The 21,388-nt window shown below is 42.0% G+C and overlaps 1 long non-coding RNA gene across 1 annotated transcript; it reads left to right on the top strand.

Annotated features, from left to right (window-relative positions):
• Window positions 1-6,544: 6,544 nt before the first annotated feature.
• Window positions 6,545-21,019, top strand: LOC146435541 (uncharacterized). The gene is made up of 5 exons (XR_014852996.1): window positions 6,545-6,711; window positions 9,187-9,286; window positions 15,419-15,520; window positions 16,360-16,459; window positions 17,297-21,019. It is a non-coding gene; the product is annotated as an uncharacterized LOC146435541 (long non-coding RNA).
• The last annotated feature ends 369 nt before the right edge of the window (window positions 21,020-21,388 follow it).

Below are 21,388 nucleotides of genomic sequence, written 5' to 3'. Positions count from 1 at the left end.
TATGGGTACCTCTCTCTCAGAGCTAACAGCCTGGCCACAGAGCCACAGAATATCCTGAGCTGGAAGGCACCCCCAAGGATCCAGTCCAGCTCCTGGCCCTGCACAGCCCCATGCCCAAGAGTCCCACCATATGCCTGAGAGCATTGTCCAAACTCTTGAACCCTGTCAGCCTTGGGGCTGTGATCTCTTCCCTGGGCAGCCTTGTGTTCCTGCCCAAACCAGTGCTATTAACAAAGAGGTTTAGAGTAAAAAAAGTTAACATTAGATAGATAAATAGATAGGCAGGCAGAGCTGATATTTGGCCAGGTTCCTACTGCCTGACATTGGGCTAGGGGCAAAGCTGATGTGTGGTTGTATCACCAGCTGTGAGGCACCAGTAAGCTGAGTAGCTCTGGGCAGCTTCAGAAACACCCAGAGGAACACATCCACTCAGACTCTGAGGTACCAAGTGACCAGAAAGCCAACCCCCTTCTGTCTGTCACATCAAAAACCTACCTGTGAAACTTTAGTTCATTGAAAAGTGTCACCAGGCAGCTTATCTCTCAATCTAGAGTATTTCTTACAACTTATGCACCTTTACTGGATGCTTGAGGGATATAAATCTTCTGTTTGGGTCTGAGAAAGGAGTAGACTTGGAAATAATGCCAATAAACACTTTCTTGTAGCAGCATGAGATACCGTCATGCCAGGGAATAGACAATACCAAGGTAATAGGCAGACTGTTCTTTATCTGATTCAGAAGTTATAAGAACAGTTAAACTTCCCAGGGATTTTCTCATAAACCCCAGAAAATGCCACTAATCTCCTAATGACTCACATAAAGATAATGTAGAAAGAAGTCTCCTGCAAAGAAAGGTAAAAAAAAAAAAAGGTAAACTCAAACCAACACATGGGAGCTCATGTTTGGATTGAAATTGGAGTGATTCAACACTGAAGATAAAAGGCCAAACTTTCTGCTGGGAAAATTCAATCTAAAATGCCCTGCAAAGTCCATCAGGCTCATTTGGAAGCTGTAAATTCATTTAGCTTTTCATACTGGGGGAAAGGAGGAAAAAACTTTTCAAAACATGAACAGCAGTGCTGCAGATTTGTAAAACTCACTTGGTGTGTATAACACTCCTTTGGATAATGACTTACAGCACCCAAAACAAGGCCACAGGCAGCAGGATCAAATTCAGTACAAGAAGAGAGTGCTTGGAGACAACAGTGTGTGAGTTCCCTTTGCAAGGTACCACTGTGCCATCAGCAGGGTCACACAGGAGATTATTATTTAGAGTTTTTACCTCCTGCTGAGACCTGGGCTTTGTAGCTGACTAATGACCAGAAACTCTGAGATGGAAATGTAGATCTGCTCTGTGCTGTTTAATGGGCTTGGAAAGGTTTAATCTTCTGAGTAACTTAAACAAATGCCTTGAGACTTTTCAGATTCAAGTAAACATCAGTCAATCAATCAGACACTTAAATTTGCCAACCAACAGCACAAAATTCACCTCTAAAATACCTTCGATACTTCAGTGAATATGTGGTCAACTACTTTTGCTATTTGTATGTTATGTTTCTTCCATTTCTTTTATTTCCTTGGTCCTTGAAATTCCCTTTATCTTAATAGGAAAGCTGATAGTACTAAGTAGCTTTATTAATCCTTTCCCCCTGGCTTTCCCAGTAGTTTAATCAGATGTTCACTAGAAAATAAGCACAGATTGAAAGCTTCCTAATCCACATGATGCAGCTATCCCTGTCAGAAACACAAAACCTGGCAGGTAAAAGCAAAACCTATGATTCTCTGTGGAATCCACCTATTGAAGTTCCAGGTCCTACTCTGGAGAACTTTTATGCAAAATTCTGGTTTTCTGCTTGTGCAGTGAACAATTTCAAGTGCTCATTTGAGACCAGCTGAGTGGCAGCCCTCCCTTCTTTCCCCTTGCTCATGCCAACCTCTTGGTTGGCCATCAAGGGCCCTGGCTGTTCCATACGTACCACAAGGGATGCAAACTGGCAGGAGAAAAATTGCTCCTCAGAAATCACCTGCTTTCTGCAGCTGGAACTGAAGGGTAACACTTGGAAAGCTACAGAGGGCAGAACAGGAGTGGGAAGCTCAGTAAATATGAAAAACATCTGTTACAAACCAGTTCAGAATACATGTGACTGGTGAGGAAGCTGCAGCAGAGGATCAGAGCTGCAGGAACCCTCTCTGGTGCTGGAAGCACTGTCTCATTAGCTGTGTGCAAAATCAGCCAAACTGATCTCTGGGAACAGAGGTGTGTAAGGAATGATCCTCATAGGCACATGTCTGTCTGCTTCTCTCCCATACATGGCTTTAATACTTTCTAGGTACCATTTATCTTCTCAGGTTCAGCCATATTCAGACATTATCTACAAAGAGATGTGAAAAGAACAGTAACAACCCTAAACATGCACATTTACATGAAAATTCTCTTGCATGCAGGCACAGGTAGAGTCATATTTCCAGGAATTCACATACAGTGAACTACAGCAATGACATATGATGCTACTTTGGAATAAATAGGTTGTTTCAATCTCGTCTTTTATAAAGGTTAATGACAAAATCTTTTTGAACATCTCAGATTATCTGCATTCTTGGATCTGAAGGTTAGCAAGTGACATTTATGAGATTTTGACTTGTGTTTGTTATATAAATGACAGACTTCAGTGGTGCAAGATACAAAAATGAATACTTTTAATAGTGAATAGACAAGTCATGCCTGGGATATACACTGTTTTTCATGTGGCTTTGAGAATCTTCAGATTGTTATTCATATAATTGCCAGGCAAGGCTGCAGGCTCTCCAGGGTATGACAGTCACCCTTTTACTGGCTGGTTAGTTGTTCTCAGTTCTCTGCAAAAGTTGTGTGACACAGGCAAACATAAGAGCAGAGGGAGAAAAAAGATGGTAGAAACTGATTGCGAAAGCAGCAATTAAAAAGAAAAAAATTGTAAGAGATTTTATGCTCATCTCTACACAGGTTATATATAATTGCTGACAAAAATTGAAAGAAAATGCAGGAAAAACACAAAAATAACCAACCTCTAAAATCATATTTGCTTGGTATTGCATGTTTTATCATATTTTTCATCATCCTCATTTGTCATGACTGGGAAGAAGTGAGCTTGTGTGACAACAGAGCGATCAGGACAGATGGGATCTGGACTCAAAATACATATTGTGAATAGGGGGTGAGTCAGGTATTTTGCATTGTTGTTATGCAAAAAGATCATACAAACCTTAGGGGGTCTTAGCATAGAGATGAGTTCAGTAGTGAAAGTTGGAAAAAATCTTTAGTTATTTCAAAGTTTTTCCTGCAGTTTCCATCAGGAACTGAAGGGCAGTTGGGTTTGATTTTTCATTTACCAGTCAAGGTTCAGGCAGGAGCTTTCCTTGCACAGCTCTCCTATTTCTATACAGCACAATATTCCCATTTCTAGCAATGTAGAGTTATGTGGCCACAAACACTCAACCAACACATCAGTTTGCTGGCCAAACTCTGAGCCTGCACCAAACTCTTCAAAGACAGCTCAGCTGCACAATGGAGGTGAAACATTTCTCTGTGCTAAGACTGACAGTCATGGAATTGTGGCCATGAGATCTTTACCAAAAGGAGTTTACAGTTTGAGTAAGTCACAGAATGGGAAAGTGTAGTGAAATTTTATTGTATGCTTTCTAAATGCCAGGTTAGATTTAAATTCTGTGTAAAAAAAAGTCCATGCTTGCTTTTTTTTTTTTTTTTTTGGTGGGGTTTTTTGGTTTTGTTTATGTTTTTTGGGATTTTTGTTTGGTTGGTTTGGTTTTGTTTTTGTTTGCTCTAGAAAATGCACATGCCTAATTGGAGTTCTGATGATCCAGTATTGATCTGGAAGTCCTCCTTCAAAATCCTTTCAGACCTTTAATGGTCTGCTGACAATGCAGCCCCTCCGAGGGCAGGAATGAGAGTTGCAGAAGCAGAGCATGAAAATGTCATTTGCTCTTTGTCCAACGTCCTGCAGCCCTGGCTTCAGGCTCCACCTAGCAATCCAGTATCCACCTTCCAGATGTTCAGCCTCAATCGGCTGCTAGGGATATTGCCTTTAAGCAATTATTGCAAAGTTTGAGAATCGAGGTTTAATGTGTTCCCAGAGGCTTGCACACTGTCCTGCAGGATATCTGTGCAATATTGCTATGCCAAGGGAACGTGTAAATAAATACCTCTCTCTCTTTTTTTCCCCTAAGATAATTTCTTCCTGTTGGATTTCTGTATACCTGTCTGTTCTTTCCCTTTTGGAAATGAATTCTGTGTATGTTTGCAGGTTTCTGCCAGCAAGAGAACCACCTGGAAGTGGGTGAACACAAATATTAAAAGACACAGCCTTGTTTTTCTGCTCTCCATCAGAGTTAAGAACTTGTATCTAAACCTGGCCAGGTTTCTTCGTGGCTACTGACCCCTGAGCAAATTTGCTTTGACTGGCAGCTTCAGGTGTCCTGAAAATTTAAAAATTGCCATAACTGTCCATTGTTTATCTCTCTTTTTAATACAATCATTACCATTTTCTCTGCTTCCTTTGTTCTCATCTTTCCACTTAACTCTCTCCTATGCCTCCTGCCTTAGCTCCTCTTTTCAAATATCTCTTGAAGTGAAAAGACTTTTGACTTTATGGTGTAGCAAACCAACTTCTCTCCCTTTTCTGATCTGAGACCTGCACCCCAAAAGATTCCCTAGCTTTCCCTGCTGAGTCTGGAAAGTCTGTTCAGAGATGAACAGGTGAAGAGAGATAATGGTACCATTCATTTGCTTGCCTGGAATGGATTTACTGGGATAATTTTGGTTTGCACACACCTTGCCAGGGAGGGAGCAGCTCCAGCCATACAGGGATGACCTTCTTAATCCCTCAGTCTGGAATAAGGTGATTGCAATCACACCTCATCCAGAACTGTCACACCTTTCTTAGCTTCCATTTTCCTTCCAGTACTGTGCAGTAATCAATATCCTTTCACTTCCTATGCTGCTCTTCTGAAGTTTAAATGCTAATGGTGCTGTTTGGCAAGGTGAGCTACATTAGCTATATACAATATAAGTGTAAATTGGAAATGGTTTAAGCTTTCAAATTTGTTTTATGCCATTAGATTTTCTCATGATTCATTTGTCATTCTAATTGGATTTTAACATGTACTTTACGTTTCAAAACTTGAAGTGATGAAGACTGCATAACAAAGAATGCTTAAGAACATTAAGGCAGCTCCCCAAGCTGTGTTTCATTTACAATAGATGAGTAAACAAGGAAGGTGAAGAGTCACAAAAATACTGAGTAACAAAGTGATGCTGCTTTAGAAATCCAATGATTAATTGCAATGATAATAAGAAGAGTGATTAAGTTGATTTATTTAAATACTACTGCAGCATTGGAATAGCTCAGTTGAGCAGGAAACTAAGGATAATTTTTACTCTTGTTCTTCCAGCTTCTGGGTCTTTCCTCTACTCTTGACTGACTTGACTTTGTACAGGACTACCTGAGGAGTAAATGGAAAACTTTTTCTGCTAGAAATAGAGCAGAATAACTAGTTGATTCTCCCTCTGGGAAACAGCAGAAGAGCTGTAAGTCCATGTGGGAAGGGTCTTCTCATCCCTTCCTCAGAGCGCACAGGTGTGCTTCTGACTGTAGGAATTTACAGCAAAATTCTGTAGAGGATTAGGATCTCCCAGTCTGTGGAGATTAAAGTAGGAGCCTGAGCCTGTTTCCAACCATGGGCAGTACCTTCATGTGCCCTGTCAGACTTCATAGGCTTTAAGTCTCATTTCTAATGCAATCATTGGAATTGTGTTATCATTAAAACTCCAAGTGTGTTTTATTCTAGTGCTTTGAGACCTTAATACACAAATCATATGCATCACAGTAGCATTTCATGTTGAATTTTGAAAAGAGATAATTGAATCATAAGCTATATTTTCAGCCAGCTAGGAAATGGGCAGGTTTGCACTGGTGGCCTGCTAATAACAGACTTTAGGGTGTGGATGGAGTTTGTTTCTATAACCCAGGATGCTAGCCACTGACCTCAACACCATCTGTTGGTTCTTTCCCATTCTTTTATTCTGAAGTGTACAAGTCAGCTCTTATGTTCTGCTGAACTTCTCTGACAGTTAGAAGTAGAGCACAGAAAAAAACCTGAAGAGATATAGGTCTTGTTTGGGATAGTCCTTGGAGCATTTTTTGATCTTTTTGTTTTCTCTCCTCTGTCCAGCATGCCCAACTTTGTGTGAAAACCATTTCATTGAAGAATCCAGCAAATGTGTGTACATTAAAGTCAGGGATACATCAACATGCAAGCATATTAGAAAAAAAATCCCCTCTATTATCCATGACTTATTTTTACAACAAGAAATATTTAGCACTTCAAGCATAAATACATAAAAATTTAAACAGGTGCTGCATGTTTTTAGACCAGATGGGCCTCTTAGACAAGAGACAAGAACATATTGGATACAGAAAAACAAATTTACATTTTTAAGGGTTTTTTTTTTTCCTTTTTCCCTGTGTGTTATTTCTCAGGAATACATCAGCAGAGAGTTATGCCTCTCTTTCTAAAGCAAGTGTGATCCAGACAGCAGATGTGCTGCTATCCCCACTTTGGCTGCTGTGCCAAAGCAGTGCACACTGAGCCATATGGATGGATTGATATTCCTGAGGTTCCAGCTCCAGAGTTATCCAGGCTTTCCCTGTCAGGTATAACACGACAGAGGAAAAACTGGTTGTGGTGGTGATTTGAGTAACTGTGGTGTTTGTTCCCAGGAGCTGCAATGTGGCTCTCGAGCAGCTCTCAGTGAGCAGCAGCTCCTTACCTGGGCTCATCTCAAATCACTGACTCCACAGTGGAGTGTTCTCCGCAGTGCGGGATTGGAAGGAGCTGAGTCATTTAAAAACAGCAGTTCTGGTAATATTAGTCACAGTTTGTATTATAATGGCTTCCTGATGAAGGTTCAGCATTGTGGAACGTATTATATAGTGTGAGAAGTACCAGTCATATTCTATCTTGGAAGATGGGTTTCTGAGAAGATCACTCATTCCCAGGAACTTGGGATTTCTCAGGAATCTTGAAATGTTCCCTACATTTATAATGTTCCTCCATGCCCCTTATTCCCAGCTGAAAAAGACTTTAATATAGGAAGGAGCAATTCTGTTGGGTTTTTGGTTTTTTTTCCCAGGAAGTCATCAAGTCTGCTTTCCCTGGTACTGTGGTTCCCCGATCAGCCAGGCAGCTTGTTGCAGGGCTGTGTGATGAGGGATTTTTCCAAGAAAAATGTAAACACAAACCAGGCCAGAACATTTTTTATCTTAATTTGCCTTACAAATTGTCAGCTCCTCAACAGAGAATGTGAAGAGCTTAATCTAAAAAGAATTTAATTGAACAGATTTTTAGGAACATGTAATACATACCAAGAGAAAGACAAATTTCTTGAAATGTTTTGTTTTGTCAGGAACTCATTTTTCCCTGACAAATGGATTTCAGGGGAAATTTTCCAGAAGGCCATGCTCATTGGTCTGTGTGACTGGAAAAAAAAATGAAAAGCTTGAGCTAAGAGAAACAGAGACACCAAAAATTTTGTCAGAGAAGTTAATGTCTGATGTCAGCTGGCAAGGGACATAGCTGGAGTTCCTAGATCTGTTCTTTTCCAAGGAAAGCTTACACAGGCACTTACTGTTCTGCAACAGTCATGTCTGGTTTTAGGCTTTGCTGGAGTCCAGCACATTTCTCTAGCCTGTTTTAACATCTCACTCTTCATTTTAACTGGAGAAGCAACACCTATTATTTTAACTTTGATTTCTAAAGAGCATAAATAACAGTCAGGAGTTAAGCTGGATAATTGCTGACCTATTGAGACAATTCATTTAACCTGCTTAAAAAACCCAAAAATGCAAACAAAACCAGCTTTCTGCAAATCCTTTTGGCCAATCTTTGGCTCCTAAGTGAACAATGGCATGGAATTTTAAACTATTTTTAAAAGCACCTGTGTTTTGAGCCTTTTCATCCTGTATATCTGCTTACCGTTTAATTTATTTTGCAAGAGGACACCTGCTATTTGTTTTCATCGTGGGAGTCTCTTGCAGCAGCTCTGTGCTGTTGGGAACTAGACTCCAGTTCTTGTCCTCTTTGATGAAATGAATCTATAAAGAATGAGAGGCCTTCTTGATGTATGCATGCATGTGATGATAGATTTGGAGAATGCTCTTGATACCTGTTTGATCACATATGGGTTCTTCACTCACTCTTAAAAAGTAAAAGCAGCAGCAGAGCTAACTCAAAGGAGAGCCCCATAATGGCTCAGACTTAATGAGATCTTATTTTCCTTGTATAATGAAATCATCCCACTCTAATATCAATCCTTTTATTTCCCCAGGAGGACTTGGGGAGGTTGCAATAGAGGTGGTTGTTGCCTGTTGCCATGAAACACAGCTATTTACAAGGCAGATCCCTCTCTGATGAAGGGATTTTTTTAAAATTTTTTTTTTGTATATGGATGGGATGAAGCACACTTCTGCATGTCTCAAAAAGGGCTCTGGATGTGTGTGTAGGAGGTTGCCTCAGTCATGTTAAATTCATATTAGGTAGCACTTCCAGAAATGACTGGAAAGTAGAGCTGTTGTTGATGCAAAAGGTCACAGACATTAACAGCCTGCAGAACAATTCCAGGGTGCAGAATTATTCACAGCTGCCAAAACACAAAGGAAAAGAATAAAAGAAGAGCGAGGGAAATAAAAGGTTTGAAACAATGGCAGCTCTCTGTTATTACTGCTGTTATACTTTGGGTTGTTTAAAAACACTCATCTTGAAGGGGAACTGGGGAGTTAATTTTGAGCTGTTTTCTGCTTTCATCTTTTAAATAGAAACAGGAAATACGTGTCCTTTTTTGCTCTGCTTTTGTTGCATTTAGAAGTTTTTGTGGAAATAGGAACAGCAGTGAGTCTTGATGAAATGCATGTTCTTCTGACTGAGAATGGCCTTTAAAGGGAGTCCAGTCCTTTTTTTACCTCCAAGACAGAAGAGGTGGAGGGTCAGAAAGGGGAAGGGATGGAAGGGAAGAGGAGGAAAGTAGTGAAAAGGAAGGGAGGTTGTTGAAGGTTCAGACAAGAATATAGGCTCTTCTTTAGGACTGAAAATATTTTGTTGCTCAAAGAAAATCGAATTCCTCTCTTTTTAAGGCTGGTTGTGTACTTGTGGCAGAGGCACAGAAGGGAAATGCACAGCTCTTGAAAGCCTGTACAGAAAAAAAGGAATGAAAAGCACCAAGAATATCAAATGGTAAAGCTGTGCCTGTGCTGGTTTCCCTCCCTCCCTCCCTCCCTCCCTCCCTCCCTCCCTCCCTCCCTCCCTCCTTCCCTCCCTCCTTCCCTCTCACCAAGACTTACAGCCTCTCTTATTTTCCTCACAAGCCCTTGCAGACAGTCAGAGGTTGCAAGCAGGAGACAGAAAATAACAAACCATCTGTGTTTATAGTCAGGTACATAGGTGGTATGATTTGATAGCCCATAGAGCTGGTAGCCAATGCTAAGCATGATCCTCTTCCATGTACACTAGCATTTATTATGCCAACAAAGTCACAGATCAATCATTTTCACCCCTGCTGCTGACAGATCAGGTGTAGGCTTACAGCAAGTGAGGAATTGGGCAGATTAGAAACAAGGTCTATTGTTCTGATTACAAATCACAAAGGCTCTGATTTGCTGAGTAAAATAGGAACAGACATTTTCTCTTTTTTCCTTTCTGACTGAAAAATGGAATTACTGCTATATTTTTAGCCACCCTTTCCCTTCCCACCAGCATAGCCCTCCCCTTGAATACAGATCAATAGTTCTGTCCTTTCCAGCAGCTATTTTCAAAACTCCACCAGTCTGCACTCACCCTGTAAAAGGAGAAAGCCCTGGTCCTTATCTGCATCCTCTTAATCTGACAAGTGCAGTCCCTGACTGTTTTCATCTGTGCTTCCTCCATTGTTCCTCCTACCAAGAAATCTTTGTAGGGATGGCTCAGGAGACAGCCAATGGTCTGTAACATCTTTCCCTTCTACATTTGCTTCCAGCAGTGATTATTGTCTTGCGCTGTTCTGGGGAAGTGAGTTCTCTTCATGCTCCTGGCAGATAAGTGCCTGAAGAATGGGATTCATGGCATTTGTGGATGGTAGTTAATGGGCACATCTGTAGTGTAATAGGTAGAACTGGAGCTGACATTAGCTGCCTAATGCTCTGAGATATGTATGGACAAAGTGCCCCTTCCTCGAGGTATTTGGGGTTGCATAAAATTCAGTAGGTAGTGGAAAATTATTGTATTAATTCTGTAATTTTTTCTATCCTTACACTGTAGCTGCCATGTTTGAGTTGTCTGTGAATTGTTAGAGTGAGGTGTGTTGTTGATAAAAACCAGCAGACATGGAAGCATGAATTGGCCTCTAATGAGTGTAACAAGGTCTTTCCATATTTGTGCAGAGACTGAATCATCTGGTGTATGGATACTTGATCAAGTACTTTTCCTAGGGACTTGCAATAAGATGCTTACACAAAAAAAAAAATGCCGAGCAACTCCTCCAAGCTAAAATAGACATTACTATTGCTAAGAAAATGCAATAACTCATAATAGTCTAGCCAGTGTTCCTGCTCTAAATATCGTCCAAGCAGAGTGCATTAGTTTGTCCAAATTATTGACATGACACACAAGATCTGATAACTGTCACTCCAAATGCAAAGGGAAAGGAGATGAAAATCCAGCCCAGCAAATCCTTTTTCTTCTAAGGGAGACAAAGTAAGAATCTGCATTCCTGTTATGTGTCTGCTACTGATGGAAACTCTCCCATCCTGCCCTTTTCTTTCCTCTGGTCACTGGTAATCAAAACAGCCAGGGAAGCTGAGACAGGCTTGATGGGGAATGAGATCCCATGTAAATGTTGTTGGTGTGCTTGCCTGACTCTATCAGTTCATACCTTGCAAGGTGATGAAAGAAGATGGAGAACTTATATTTAGCTCCTATTCAAGTGGCTGCTGTTTGCTGGAGCACTGATTGTAGTTGCAGCTGTGAGTGTGTGTAAGGGATATGCAGAGGGGGTGTGTGCCTGGCAATCTCAGATGAAGATGGGTATCATCTAAGGAGCTAAGGAATATTCAGGGATGGCAGTCAACACTGACATTTAGCTCACGTAAGTCGTGACAAAGAGAGTTCAACAAATCCCTGAAAATCTGTTCCCTGCATCACGCTTCCACTAAACTTGATGTGGGGTGTGTGGATAAAGATATCAAGGATCAAGCAATAGTCATTGCTAGAGCAATGGAGATTTCACCACTGCTGGCAATTAAATCTATTTATGCAAAAAGTTATAGAAATATTTCCCATAGTTCAACTACCTCTGTAAGAGTCCCAAAACCACCCTGTAAAATGCAGGTTTTTAGTTTGGGTTTTCTTGTAGTGAGAGCTGATTCCAGGAGACTGATCCTGTGGCAAATAGACTGAGGTATCCCTGCTCAAATGTCACTGATCCAAGTGCTGCCCCTGGTGTTTTGGGAGGTGAATATGAGCACAGGCACAGCACTGTGCCAGCTGCTCCTTGGGATGGCAGGAATCTCATGCATTCAAAATGGTTCTACTTTAGCTATTACACAAGCTATTTTTAACTTTTTACTTCATATTTATCTGTCATTATGTCAGAAATCATCTCATAACCATCCTGGTGTCACCACTCCAAGCTCCAGACTCAGCAGTTCCAAAATTCTGATGTGCTGTTTGCCTGACCTCAGGGACAGTGGATAAAGAAGCCCTTAGGATGTGTAGGCACCACTAACCAGGAGCAATGGGGATTGCAGATACTTTTTCTGCAGGAGGATTTCCTCCTCAGCATTTAAACAGGAGTAAGGAAACTGGTGAGATTCAAATGCACAGTTCAGCTGGGCTGCAAGCTTTTCTGGCAATGATGGTATTTGATTTGCTCAGTCCAAGAAGAAAAGTCAGATTTAAAAACAAAAAAAACCTTAAGAAAATTCTGGTGTCCCCAACCTTTACATGCTAGTGTCTCATGAAGTTTACAAAAAGAAGCACTTGCTTGTGACAGGAAATCCTGTGACTTACTTTTGTAGGTGTTACTGCATCCTGTCTTTCCTTGTTTCACAGAAACCATGCCTGTTAACAAAATTCAGAGGAGGCAGAGTCTGACTGATTACATCCACTCTTTTCTTTCCTGCTTTAGGCTGTCATGCAAGTCTTTTGTGACAGTGCTTATAAAAGACATAAGGAGGGACAAGTCTTAGGTAATGCTTTTTATGTTTAAGTTTCATTGAAGTTTCAGCTTACTTGAGTTTGAAATTCACACTAAAGACAATCTGAGAAGAGGCAAAGGCATCTGTTGCTTACTGTCAGTATTTCATTCTCATTTAAATCATTGTAGAGCAGGGTTTGAAACTCAGCTGACATCTTCCTGAGGTGTTGACACTGTTTGATAGTTCCTCATGTCTGTGAGATTAATACAAGGGGAATACTATGTGTTTTGTTCCCCCTGGCACTTTGATCCAGCATTTCTGTTTTTGGAAACACCTAGTGCATCAGACTGAGCCACTAGAAGATATGGTGCAAGTATTTTGGGAGCACCAGCTCTCCATGAGACTGGCCTTGAGAAACAGCATGGTTTGGGAATTGATCTGTGTGTAACACACCATCTGAGGCACGGGAGGGTTTGCAGCATGGCAGGGATTTTGGTTCCCATGCCAAACAGCCTCGTTTTGCAGCTCCCATGCCCTGGCTCATGTTGGGGAGCTGCAAGGCCAAAGGGCTCTGGGAGAGCACCTGCAAGGCTGACCCAGCCAGGGGCTCTCCTTCCCTCACACACGAGCCTGCATGGCCTCACTCCTGCCTTACCCTGGCAGAGCCAGGAGCCAATGCCCAGGAGTTCCAAACATCCCTCCCTGCTGTGCAGAACAGGGGGATGGCAGATGAGAAAGAGCTTTCTGAAGCTGTCTTTGTGTGCAGGCACTCTCCGAGATGGGTGACCTCAGGGAGACTCCAGAGACAGTGAAAGGCAGAAAATCTTTCAGCTGGTGCCATTTAATAATGAAAACACATTTCAGCTCCTCATTTGCAGCCACATGGATGGGCTGCCTTTTTCACTTGAAAAAGAAACTTTCCAGGGAGGAAGAATTAACTGCTGTTTTTGAAAGAGTTTTGCTACATGAGCTGTAACAAACTGACAGCACTATAAAGCTATTTATAGATCCATAGCTCCAGACCAAGATGCTCAATAAAGACGAATGAAGTAGATTTATTATGTGAATTTAAGTTAACTTAAGTGAAGACATTGTTTCTCTGGGAAATCTGGTTCTTTTTTCCCTTTTCTTAAGCAGTTCTTCCAAGTAATACTTTGACACCTGAATTACTTCTCCAGTGCCATGGAAATGAGGAAGGGGTGGGGAGTGTCCTTGGTGCTCTCATTGGCACTAAATGGGAAGTGACACACTGATAAACTAAGAGTAAAGAAAATTTCTTTGCAGAGTTCTGCTCTTCAGTGATGTTTATACATCCTCTTTGGCTCTGCTGCTTTCCACATAGGTCACTCCTGTCACACTCTAGTCACCTTCACTGAGGTCAATCAACATTCTCTGGTTCATTTTGGGAATAGAAGCAGTGAGAATTTTCACTGTTTTCCTCCTCTTTTTTCTCTGTCAGTGATGAGACTTAGCCCATCTTCCCACTTTCAGTGCTTTAGTTCGATCACTAGACAGTGTCCATCTCATTCCACTGCCAAAATACGCCTCGCTGAAAATCTGCATCCCTCCTGTTCTTGAAATCAGACACACTGGACTTGCTTTGCTGCTTTCCCAGAGGTCAGCTGTTCCTGGGAATGACACAGGAAAGTTGTGCCTCTGGCAGCAGTGCACATTTGCACTTAAGGTTTTGACCACAGGTATAGATACAAGGTCAGTTCTTTCAGGAAGAGACTTCTACGGCTGGGAAAGTGGTAAAAAATATTATCTAAAATGTTTAAAACCAGGCAATTTACTGATAATGAGATATATGTGATATGTTGGCCCACAGCTTTTTCACACCCAAGGCTTGCTGTGAGCATTATGATTCTTCCAGTGTAGCAGTGCAGAGTAAGACATTATTTCTTCTAAGTGTGTAGATACCCAAAATAAAGGTCTTTTGGCAAAGGAATGCCATGCTATTCAGCAAAGTGCTACAGCCAACCACTTACTCCACCACTGAAACCTAGAAAATGTGATTCTCAGCAGAGGAATGTATTTTAGTAAACTAAATCTTTTGTCTGGCACAGATGCAACACTGATTAAGAAACTAGAAAGCTTTATAGCTGTGTCTGTTTACACAAGTCAAAGCGCCTTTGTTCAGTGTAGCTAATTACGTTGATTCTCGGAAATTTAGAGGCAACTTAAAAGTGTGCTGGGAGAAGCTGTGATGACAGTGGATATTAGGAAAAAATTCTCCTCTCAATGGGCTGTCAAGTATTGGAACAGACTGCTGAGGGAAGCAGTTGAGTCACCCTCCCTGGAGGTATTTAAAGACGTGTAGATGTAGCACTTAGGGACATGATTTAGGGATGGACTTGGCAGTGCCAGGTTAGTGGTTGGACTTGATAACTTTAAAGGTCTTTTCTAAGCTAAACCATTCTATGATTCCCGGACTAGAGTAACAATAATAGGGAAATTGTGCTGCACATCACGTCTTTCTTTTGGTTACCAAGTAATTGGTTTTGCATAAAATGTTCACAGTGTTTGCCTGAAGTCTATGTACAAACAAAGGAAAAGTCCTTTGAAGGCTCACTGGAAGGGCAATTTGGATATTTTGTTCTTACTAAAACCCTTCTGACTGAGTTTATGCTGGTATGTACAGGCTATTCAAAAAGATACTTTCTAACAGGAAAAACATTTGCACGAGGGAAAGATCAGAGTAAAAAATGCTGAAACCTGAATTGCAGAAAAAAGAAGTATCATAGAAAGATTTGCCTTGTCCATTCCAATCAAAGATTTGTATCTGGCTTTGCATATAGTTTCAGGCATCCCAAATTTTCCTTTTTAAAAATACTACCAATCGATACAAAGGAGGTTTAGCTCCATGCAACAGGATAACTGTGAGTGAAGAGTTATGTGAGGTTCTCCTAGTCCATCCTGCCAGAGAGATGATAGGGCAGCCTCCTGGGTGAGAGTGTGCAGTGCTCTCTGATAAATGACCTGAATTTGTGTGTAGCCAGCAATAAAACCTGGCAGATTTACATCCTTTTGGGCACTCAAGCAGTCACCAGGGAATATGTCCAGCTTAAAGCATTTCAAAACTCATGACCCAGAATCCCAAAATCATTGTGGAGTTTGTATAAAGTAACGATTAGGGAAAAAGTTGTGATCCTCTGCTATAAACTATATACAACCACATTTTGTTTGTTTTCCACAGGAACTGCAGTTGGTTGTGACGCTCACATCTCCCACGTGAGCATCCCATTCCACCAGAATAAGATTTGAAAATGTGAATGCTCACGGTGAAACTCATGAAAAGGTGCAGCTGGTCCTCTCCAACACTTTGGGGAAGAGATTGTATGCTGTTTTGAAGACCTAAACTCTAGAGTCAACCCCCAGTTTTTGCAGGGTAGCTCATTCTAGTTAGTAAGACAATGATGATTTCCACCTTTGCCTCAAGTTTGCTGTACAGTCTTGAGCTCCCTTGTGACTGCCAGCCAGGGGCTGGAGGTGTCACTGTTGCATTTGACCTCGACAGGGGCAGATATTTCTGTGCTAATCTTACCACTGACTTTTAGGTGTAGATATTTCTGTGCTAATCTTATCACTGGCTTTTCAGCCAAAAGCTACCCCAAGTCCATAACCATCCAGACTGGGAAAAGTGAGATGGATTTCGTTTGTGCCCAGGTTTGCACTACAGGAGCTGACTGTGTGCAGTGATAAAGGAGGCTGGATCAAAGGCAGAAGCCCTGCTGGAAATCCTGTCACCTTGCAAGCTAGTGAAAGACTTTAACCATGACAGGACTTAGTGGGTGTCCCGGGAGCCTGCTCCTTCCAAAGCCACTTTGGAGCTGTGCTCCTGACTCCTCAGCTCCGTGCTCCTCTTGTGCCATGTCCCTGCTCAGGGTGAGCTCAGCATCGCTGCTCCCTGCCCGCATTACCGCCAGCTCTCACTTGAGGGCCACAGCTCTTCAGTTTAGCAGCTCCTGCTCCGGCAGATTTATTCACTCGGAAAGGCAGCGGCATTGCTCTCCGTCTCGCGGTAGCATTAATTTTCAAACAGGAGGCAGGGTGATCGATAATCTATTCTTCTGGCAGTTTTACTTAGTTTATTCCTGTGTCAGATATTCGTTTTCTCAGCAATTTTACCACCTGCAGGGTTGATGTCGTCAGTCTGGCGTGACCGTTCGCCTGTCCCTAACTCCAGTGTGTCACACCAGTCTCCACGTGGCCCTGAGCCGCAGCAGAGCTTGGCACGGTAGGTAAGATCAAATAATTCTGAGCCGCATGTAATTGGCCATCCCTGAACTAAACAATCATTTGCGATTTGTCCCAAAGCACTCAGCAAATGCAGCTGTTTCCATCCACCTGTACAGCTCAGTTAGGCTGGGCAGCTGCAGGAGGTGGGGAAGCAGTCTGCACCACCACCCGGCACTGCACTGCAGGCAGAGAGGGCAGGAGAGGGATCTGCAGTTCCTAGAACGAGCACTGAGTCATCTGTGCTCGACATGGAACTAGGTACCCGTGCTCTGATCCTCAGCACATGCTCTGAGCCAAGGAGCTCAGCTCTGCTCCGTACAAGCTGTGCTGTGGCATGTTAGTCACGCGCTGAAGGAGATGAAAGGTCAGATTTTGAGGTCCTTGTTCAGAAAGTTTACACAAAAAGGGCCTCCCTAGGAAGAACATATGTTTAGGTTTTGTTTTATCCCAAAAAGGGGTATTGTCAAAGTAAAAGCACCTAAAATTAATGAAATGAAGGGCTTATGGTCGTGATTCTATTTTCCCCATTTAGAACAAAAGTAGCACAAGTTACCAAACAGACCATGAAGGATTACTTTGCAACCACCTATAGCATGGACTGGCAAAGGAACTGCAGGTAAATCTGCCTTTCCAGCTCTGACCAAGGAAGCTGTCTGTCCCTCATGCTAGGTCTGTCATTTAATACTGTTTAAAACCATAGAACACCATGTAATTTTGTACTGTTAAACAGTAACAGACAGACAATGGAAGAAAAAATGGACAGTTTCTAAACTCTTAGAACAACATTTTTTGTGGCAGATATTCTCTGTATTTCTCTTTCTCTCTTGTTTTTCAGAGTATTTATGTACATGGAAGAGGACCTCTGTTTCCTGAGAGATCATCTGTTCCTGCTGCTTATACCCTATTTGATGTCATGATCTTGGTTGCTGTGGAAATGATTAAGCTGTCATCAACAGATTCGGATGGGGAATAAGCTCTGGGAGAAGATGATACAACATTCCTTCTTTTATGCAAATGTGCACAGTTAAGGATGGCAAACAAACGAACAAGCAAAATATAGAGGCAAACACCCTTTCCCCTCCCAATTCACTACTCAGACTGAGCAGACTGTTTTAAATAAGCACATTTTTCCCAGGGGGTGTCAGATGGTGTCTAGAAAATCTCACCCACTGCTGTGGAAGTGGCACAAGGGAGCTGGAGGCCAGTGAAGGTCTCCTCATCCCTTTGGCTTGAAAGAGTACAAATTCCAAAGCAGATGCCAGAACCCCTTTTGTCCTGAGCTTTGAGCAGGTCATGACACATCCAGTAAGTTGCACAGGTAAGTAAGAGCAGCACTTTTTTTATGAGTGCAAACAAATATGCAACAGGCAGAGCACCAGAGCTGTGTCCCCTGCCCTCAGATAGCTGCCCAGGGTTGTGTGAAGCACAGCAAGTCACAGTGGGAAAAGTGATGCTCCCAGACATTAGATGAGGTTATGTAGACTCAGGAAAATGAAATGCCTCCCAGAAGTATCTTTGGATTTAATTAATATGTGTTCAGAGTAGATGGCTATTCTCCAAAGAGGCCTGGGGTTAACCACCACCTGATTGCATCTGGGACTGCACTGGGGATTTCTCAGTATTTGGTGAATATAGATGGGGAATGGGTCACCTAGGTTGTGTATTTGTAGTTGTAATTAGAAAGATAAACTGTGTGGGAAGAGAAAGTCAACAGTGATCCTGATAATTGGTTTAATACTGCTGTGCACGTCTGCTCTGTTCTTTGAAGTCTGCAGTGCTGTTGTCTCAGTGGTGGGTGGAAATACCTTACAGTAAGTTAAACCCAGTGACTATTACTTTTCAGTCTTGGCAGCACTAATGTCTCAAACATAGTCTATATCCAGGAAAGGGTTGGAAAATGCTCAAGAGAAAACAAACCAGGGTTGTTTTCTCATTGCAGAACCCTCTTAAAATTGGTGGGGTTTTTTTACAGATCTCCTGGATATAAAGCTCAAAGCTTTCAGCTGCTCTTTACCTGCAGATAAAATTATACACACAGCATAAGGAAAAGTTGATATGTGACTAAGCTGCTCTTATTCAGACATCAATAGGACATTATAAGGCATTGGGGTTATATAGATTAAGGGTGATAACAGGAAAATCTTTCTTGAACTTTTAAAGTAATTCCATGCTTCAAGAAATGTGTTGAGGGAGTTTCCACTCAAGAAATATATGCTGCTTCTTTGTTCTTTCTGATGACAGCTTCTCAGAGAGGCCACGGCCTGAGACATGTTTTGAATCAGGGACTTCACTCTCTTTGGATGATGCTGTGAAACAGCACAGAGAATTAATTTTGGTTGTCATTTTTTTTCCTGTTCTCTGACGCTATTTGGTGCCGTTATGGGTATGTTTGGGGTCCAGGTTTAAATACACACCTACATCTCACTCTGCTCCCTCATTGAATATTTTTGAGACACCTCCACAGCAACTTTTTTAAGTGGCAAAATCTTGTATGACAGGGTGAAAATAATCACATGCACAAAGGGGAGGAGATGAAGCTAAATGTCAGACTAGATTATTCCTTGCATTTCTAATCAATAGCACACAGTATTGTAATATCTAAACTCCTGCCTCTCCCCAGAGTTGAAGGAGACAGATTATATAATTGTGCTGTAGAATATTGTCATTTGTGCATCATGCTCTTCACACACCTTCACATGCAAATGCACAAGAGCAGGGAAAGAGAGAGGAGTGCAACCACATGGGCCCAGGAGGGATCTCAGTCTCCATACCCAGATCAGCACCTTGTTGTCTGGTGTCAGCTCCTGTGCATTTTTCTCAGAGCAAAACTCCTCTGTACAGCCACGTAGAGGTGAATTCTTCCTCCTTTGTATGAATGTGCAGTTCATATACACACACCACAAACAGACATGGTGTTAGCCAGTTACCAGACATATCTGACAGCAGACATGAGAAATATGTTCTCATTAAACAACAAGATAAAACTTCCCTTTTCTTTGTTTTTGACAGGGGCTGAAAATAGATTTAACTTTTGATTTAGTCAAAAATGCAAGGTTCTCTCTGCCTTTTTGTTTTATGCTATACAGTCTTTCCTCTTGCAAGTTTTACAGCTGTGTAATTCCACTGACTTCAGGGGAATTCTTATTTACAGCAAGTACAAGAGAGGCAGCAAAGTCATTTGCAGCAATATGTGAGAAAGCCTAAGAGTATGAGGTGGGCTTCTCCTCAGGAACTGATCTTATTCCATTGGAACTATCACAGTGATTTCTCATATGGCCTCATTGTCCCCACTGCCTTTTAAATGCCACACTGCAGTTCCTGGTTTAGCCATGGGACACACAGCACTTCCTGTGACATCCTGGAGAGCAAAGAGTTATCACTGGTGGGCCCATGATAGGGAATAAGGAAAGGTTTGTTCTCTTGGCAAGGCTACAAAGTGCCTTATGTTTTAATGACAGAGGCTGTCAAACACTGCACAGATATGCCTCAGAATTAATATATTAATAGTTAGCACAAGAGGTCCTTGTCCCTGACTAGGAGATGTGGTTACAGAAATAATGCAAATATTGATAGCAATTAATCATGGGACTCTCAATGTAGTTTCCCCTTACCCTTATATCCTTTTTTCCTTCTTTTTCTTTTTTTTAAAATGGAGGATTTTTTTTTCACAATGTCATTTCTTTAAAAAGTCAGTGGCTTTCCACTTGCACATTTTCTCTTCATCATCCTTTGGTCCAGTGTTTTAGTTCTCCAGGGTGCCAAGACTGCCTTATGTAATGAATGCTTCATGTGTTTTAGAAACTTTTTAGAAGATGGGTCCAGAAGCAGAAGTTCACAAACTGGCAGGGAGAATGGTCACAGCAATGGTCCCATCCAAGGAGCTGAGGGCATGTAAGTCAGTTTTGATGAAGTGACTTAAGCAAAGTGGGGTTCTTTGGGGGGTTGCAGACCTCTCATATTCCTCTCCTGGCTAATAGGAGAAAGTTTGCTGCAAAAAGTAATAGAAAAGTGCTCCTGACACCTAATTCCATGGAGAGTCCCTGGCCATTGGTCACTTAAATCACCTGTCAACACCTTGCCAAATGGCAGGGGGAAGTATTGTTTTACACCTGTGGGAGAGCTCAGCAAATGCTCATTTTCTCTCATAGGCTTCATGTTCCCAAGGAGAAAATATTAGCAGTGTCAAACCCTCTGCACCACTTACTGTCTAAGTCCTCAGGCCTGTGTGTGTGGTTTTGGTCGGCTGGCAGTGTTTCAGTGGCTCAGCACCCCAGTTCAGAGCAGTGAACACAGTTCAGATGGCAGGATTGTCCTGAACTCTAGCTCATATGCTTTTTGCAGCAGAGGAGAGGTTTGATGGATTGCCTTTGGTTCACGCAGTAAACACATCCCATTAAAATCAGTCTTCTGAATCTAATGTTTTTCTAATAGATTGCTTTCCTCACATCTCAACATATTTAACTCCTAGTAAAGAGTTCAGGCCTCTTGGGAGGACTCCCTGTTATTTGGCATCTTCTGAGCATGATTAGAAACACAGATCTTACAGGGACATCTTACTCTGTACTGGAGCTGTTTTGTCAGATGTTAGTCATGCCCTGAAATGGGAGGTTTAATCAGGTTTCCTCTCTCTGCGAATCAGATTGAAGAGATAAAAAGCTTATCCCTTTTCACTTGCTGCAGTCTTCCATGTGGGCTCCCATCTCCCTGCAGCAGAGGCAAAGCCTTGCAGCAAATGCACTCTGGAGGGGTCATGTCCCAGCTCTGCCGGAGCCCTGCGGGCAAGCAGCTGGCACAGAGCCACTGGCTCTTTTCCTCTCCTCTTCCCTTGCTGGAAAAATACCCATTGAAACCCATGTTGGTGCTACCCCTGGACTACCTAGACGTAGGGCAAGGGAGATGAATTGCTAAAACACAGCCTGGAGGCAGA

The sequence above is a fragment of the Lichenostomus cassidix genome, chromosome 6 (assembly GCF_008360975.1).
Source record: "Lichenostomus cassidix isolate B80296 chromosome 6, HeHo_3.0, whole genome shotgun sequence".
NCBI classification, from domain to species: Eukaryota; Metazoa; Chordata; class Aves; order Passeriformes; family Meliphagidae; genus Lichenostomus; species Lichenostomus cassidix.
Note: the sequence above shows the minus strand (reverse complement) of the source record. Positions and strands in the feature narration are given on the sequence as shown.